Source organism: Octodon degus, unplaced genomic scaffold (genome assembly GCF_000260255.1).
Source record: "Octodon degus isolate 3935 unplaced genomic scaffold, OctDeg1.0 scaffold00074, whole genome shotgun sequence".
NCBI lineage: Eukaryota > Metazoa > Chordata > Mammalia > Rodentia > Octodontidae > Octodon > Octodon degus.
Window position 1 is genome coordinate 1,823,050 of NW_004524650.1, and position 6,015 is coordinate 1,829,064.

Sequence of the window (6,015 nt, forward strand, 5' to 3'; positions counted from 1 at the left end):
TTTAGAGACAACCTGGTTTTGTTCCTCATTTTTGGGCACTAGCAAGTAGGTTCAGATAAATAGTATATTTATTACTCCATAATCATGGTACAGAATGGTCTCTAACAGAACAAAGGAAAATCATAATGTCTGTGTTTGTTTAAAATTAGGGATGTAGGCTGAGGAGATAGCTCAGTGGAGTAAGTGTTTGCCTGTCAAGCACAAGATCCTGAGTTCAAACCCTGGTACCAAAAAAAAAAAAAAAGAAAAAAAGAAAAGAAAGAAAAAGAAAAGAAACAAAGGAAGGAAGGAAGGAAGCTTCTACGAAATTAAAAAAATGAATAAATAATAAATTAAGGATGTGCAGAGAAAATGTGGAAGCTATTTGTGAAGAGACTGGCAAGCAAATATTTCCCCAAGAACCCAATTACACTATGGCTGCTAATAAAACTTTCTGCAAATACTGAAAGTCCGTGATATAGGATGGCAGAAAGGAATCCCATTGCTTGTTGGTCAGTTGAATATACACTGTGTCTTGTTTCTGGGAAAACTGAATTAGAATATGTCAAAAGAATCTTCTGTCCAAGTTAGAATGTGTTTATCAAGCATCCACCATGATCAAATTGTAGAAATGGAAGCACAGCCACTGGCAAAAAAGGTAAGAGGAACATGGAGGTTGACTTGGCAATAAAGGAGCATTAAGGAGGACAGTCGGAAGACTCAACTCCAAGACTAATGCAAGAGGGGCCTGGGGTGATAGCTCAGTGGAATAAGTGCTTGCATGGCAAGCACATGGTCCTGAGTTCAATCCCTGGTATCACCAAAAAAAAAAAAAAAAAAAAAGAAAGAAAGAAAAGAAAAGAAAGACTGATGCAAGAAACATGATGTCTGAACTACAGAAAATCAATAGTCTAAGGAAAAGGGAGATAAGGGTCTAAGTATGGACTGAAAGCCTCTTCTGGTTTTACTATTCAGATCAGAAATATTTTGAATGTTGAAGATGATAGTCTCTACCATATTGTACCATTCTATTGACAGTGAGGGACAATGTGAATAATAAGCAAGTGGCATGGCTATGTCCTAATAAAACTTTATTTACAAAAAGAAGCACCATGTGCAGTGGAAGTAAGGCTACAGCATGTGTGCTGTAGTGGAGTGTTTGTTACTATTGAAAGCCCTAAAATGTTCAGCATCACTGACCTAGTGGATTGGCCTGGGGGCAGTAACCTTTCCACATCTGCTTTACTAAACAATAATTATACAGAGATACATGATAGATTAGTGTGAGTTCAAAGGTGTAGCCATCAGCTATGCCTTTTTTAATCTCTCTGTGCATACTCGTGAAATGCCTGAAATTACTTTATCAGCTTACTTGTTTATTTTCTGTGTCACTAACTAGAGCAAAACTGCCATAAGGAGGGAGACCGTTAGCATTCCTCATTGTAGTACATGGCTCATAAGAGTGAATGGTAAGCAACAGTTAATGATTAATGTTTTGGCTCCTTTTTTATTTTTCCCTCTTTCTCTCTTCTTAATTTCTTGTACCATTTTTTCTTTCTCTTTCCAATTTTGCTTGCATATATCTGGTAATCTGAACAACTAAGTTGAAGACAACAATATACAATACAACAAATACTGTCGAGTTCATATTATTTTGTTTAGTGAAATTCTGTTTCATTTGTAATTTTTATTACTATTTTGAATTCTCTTTAAATATCTTTAAATGAGCCAATAAATGAAAAGTCAATATTCTACATTTTTACCTATTTTCTTTTATGATGTTCACAACAGTCTATGTGGGCTGGCGAGATAACTCTGTGGACTAAGCGCCTGCTTAGGCAAGTGCAGGGACCAGGGCTCGAGTCCTGGCACCACATACCATGCTGGACCTGCCTTGAGTGAACAGAGCTGGCCATGGAACTGGGTGCAGTGGCAGCATGTGCCTGTAATCCCAGCACTGGGAAGGCTGAAAACAGGAGGATCACTATGAGTCGCAGCTATGTAGTGAAACCCTGTACCAAATGCATAAAAAAAAGAACAAACTAGCCATATATTTGAAGTATTATCAGACAATTTTTAGAGAGTTTATATTATTTTTCTATATTTATTGATCTATAAATTGGCATAGTTACTCTACTTATTTGTATTTTGTTTCCCTCTAAACTCCACATGTGCATTTAATGTTATATATCAAAAGCTGTACTATATGTCACAGACATTAGCTTTTTGTAAAACCCTATGCCATGAGTATTACTATCAGAATCATTTCATAGGTGAGAAAACCCAGTCAGAGACATTAATTAATTATGCAAAATATCATGAATAGTAAGTGACAGAGCTTGAATTTAAACCTAAATCATGGCCATACTGGCCCCACCCCCAGGGCATGCTTAGAGGGCACTTGAGACTGGGCATAGTGTCGAGTGTCTGTAATCCCAGCACTTGGAGGCTGAAAACAGGAGAATCACTATGAGTTGAATCTATGTAGTGAAACCCTGTAGACTCTGTACTAAAATTCAAAAAATAAATAAAATACAAAGAATAAGCCTAAATATTGTCCAGGTATATCCATTTTTCTAAAGCTTGGAAAAAATAATGTTACGTGAAATACATGAGACGCACAAGCTTAAATACTGTATGGTATCTCTCACTTGAGTGAGGCAAAGTGTAAAGAGCAAAATAAATAAAGAGACTGATCTTTTTCAATCAGGAAGGGCCCAAGAGCTTGAGAAAGATAGATTGAAGGTGTGTCATGAACATGTACCAAATACCCACAATGAATGTAAGCATCATAAACATGAAGTAAAAAAAAATAATAATACTAATAATGATCACAGGGGAGAGGGATATAGAGATTGAGGGAGGAAAGAGGACAGCAAGATGTCTTAGTTATGTTTCTCTCGTCGCTGGGACAAAATATCTGACACCCAGAATTAAGGAAGGAAATATTTATTTAGCTCGCAGTTTGTGGAGGTTTCAGTCCATAATCTGCTGGTTCCAAGGCAGAGTGGCACATGGCAGAGAGCAACAGTTAGTGGTGGAGGAAAACAGCCAAATAGCCAGAGAAAAAGTCAGGAGCAGAGGCACAGCAGCAGCAGCAGAGTGCAAACCTTTCCTTTATGTTGCATTCGGGTTACTAATCCCAGCCTAGTATAGCACTCACACCCACAGTCCCAGCGGCATTCACACCCATAATCCCAGCACTAGATCATGAATGAATTACAAACTAGAAGTCCACCCCATGACTGCAGGGCGATTTGGGGGGACAACTAGGCACAAACCATAACAGAAAAGGAAGGGAAATAAAAAGCATTAAAATATATTAAATAAACATACTTTTTCTCAAGGTGACTGTAAACTTCAGGTATTACAAATGTGTGCTAAATTTTTTAAAAGACCCCACTGTATATTCTTAACCAGTGGGCTAGAGTTTATTAAGCAGATACTGTTTATGGTCAGCTTTTGGGTCTGAACTATTATAAATGATGATTAGCTTCCTATTGTTTCCATAACTAAGTATCTCAAATTGATGATTTAAGTAACACAAAATAATTCTAGTTTAAGAGACCAGATTAAAATGAATGTTGCAGAACTAAAACCAAAGTATCAGAATGATTAGAGCCTGTTGGTCACAGGGGAGAATTCATTGCTTTGTCTTTTCTACTTTTTAGAGACAAACAGAATTCTTTGGTTTATGGCTCCTTCTTGCATCTTCCATACCAGGGACATCATTTTCTGTGACTCCGCTTTCCTCAGCTTCTGTAATCCATGGCCTTGCTCAGATTTGGGTTCCCTTGCCTCCCTTTCATAAGGACCCTACTGATTACATTGGGCCTGCCTTCAGAATCCCAGATAGAGGCTGGGGAGATAGTTCAGTGGCATAAGTGCCTGCCTGGCAAGTACAAGGTCCTGAGTTTGATCCCCAGTACCAAAAACAACAATAAAAACCTAATCCCACAGAATTCCAGGTAATCCACCCTGACTGTATCTTCACTTAATCACACCTGCAAAGTGGTAGTCATCATGAATAAATATATGCAGGTTCTAGGGATGACAGCCTGGAGATCTTTAGAAGGTCATCATGAATAATCTCCACTGCCCGATGTCAACTATTTTAACTGCTTTACTAAGTATGACTGAAAGGAAAGTGAGTTAGTCATATAACTACTGCCCCTGTCCATTCCGGAAGGTCTATGTTGACCTCCTACTCTAATTGCAACCCCTACCCAATTCCTACATCCTTTTGCAAATTCTTCTAATTGTCCCATAGCACTGTAACCATGGGAGCAAGGGAGATGGCTCAGTAGATTAAGCACTTGCCTGGCAAGCACAAGGGCCTGAGTTCAATCCCTTGTTCTGCCAAAGAAAAAATTAAAATAAATAAATAAAATTTGCTTTGTCTTCCATTGAACATGAATTCTTAGAATTTTAATGGATTTGTTCTCACATGTATCCACTGTTCATGTATAAAACAACACCCAGCACTTGACAAAAATTACAAATGAATCAAGTATCAGTGCACAAGGTAGTTTTTGAGAGAGCACAATTAGGTTAGAGAATGTAGTTTTGCTAAACTCACCTTTTAACTATCTAAAAATACTTTACATGGATTATTTTATAATAATCATATGTATTTATCATTGAATGCTTTGTGATGAAAGGTATACATAATTTAATACAATTATGCCTTGTACATGATAGACCACAATAAAATTTGGAGAATAAACAAGTGGATCATAGGTTCATCTTGATGAAGAAGTAACTGTTTTGCTCTGGTCATCATTAATGTTAAACAATTTAGTACACAGCTAATTTCTCTTAATTCAGTGAGAAGAAGATTTTGAACTAATAATGTTTAGACAAGATATCATGTCTGTATCTTGTACTAAGAACAATTGTTGCAAAGACAACAATATGCAATGTATTAATTTTTGGAACTGTACTACTAACCTGTTTTGAAACTATCTCATTGCTATTTCTTTCTCAGTAAAAGTATTAAAATATAAAAAATGTTAAACATTTTGGTATGCTAAAAAAACTTGTGCTTGTTGATTATAACAGCATGTCACATATATTTGAACAAATTTTTAAAAATACATATGTCTTCAACAGTTTTATTATTTTTATTTTTAAAGAGAATATTAAAAAAAGAAACAAAACAGGATTTCACTACACAAAATAATAGGAATTTGACAATGTCGTTTTATTTCATAAAGTTCTCTTCAAATTGTTTAGATTACCAGATATAAGCATACAAAATTGGTTTTAAAAAGAAAATTAAAAGGAGAAAAAAAGTCCAGGGTTAATCGCTCCTTTCAGCAGACTAACAGAAATTAACACTTCTATTATCCAAGCTACCTGCAGACATGCATAAGTATATCTTTTAACTTCTTTTTTGTCCTTTTGGTCATCCCAGTTTTTCCTTCCCTTTGAACAGATTATTTCCCTCTTGAAGTATCTATTTTACCTTTCAGATTTTATTTACTCTTTCAAGTTCTAACACTGGTGAGATAGTATGACATTTGTATATGTGAATCTGATTTATTCCACTTAAGCATATGAACTCTAGTTGTATCCTTCTATAAGAGCCCCAAATTTATCTATTTTTTAAAAAACTGAATAATACTTCATTGTGCAAAAATACCATATCTTTTTTATCCACTCTTCAGTTTATGGGCATTTGGGTTGTTTCCAAGATTTAGCTATGACAAATTGTACTGCTATAAACACTGGTGCATACAAATCGATGTGGTATGTTGTTGTCAGTTCATTTGGAAAGATATCCAGAAGGGTACTGGGTGGAACGCGACCTCCAATCCTAGCCTTCTAAGAAATCTCCACACTGATTTCCATAGGGTTTATACCAGCCGACACTCCCATAAACGGTAGAGAAGTGTTCTTTTTATTCCATAGCCCTCCCAGCATTTGTTACTGGTTGAATTCTTTTTGTTTTTTATTTTTCGTTTTTGACTTTTTGATGACAACCATTTTTTCTAGGGGATGAGATGGAGTCTCAGTGTTGTTTATTTTTCAGTA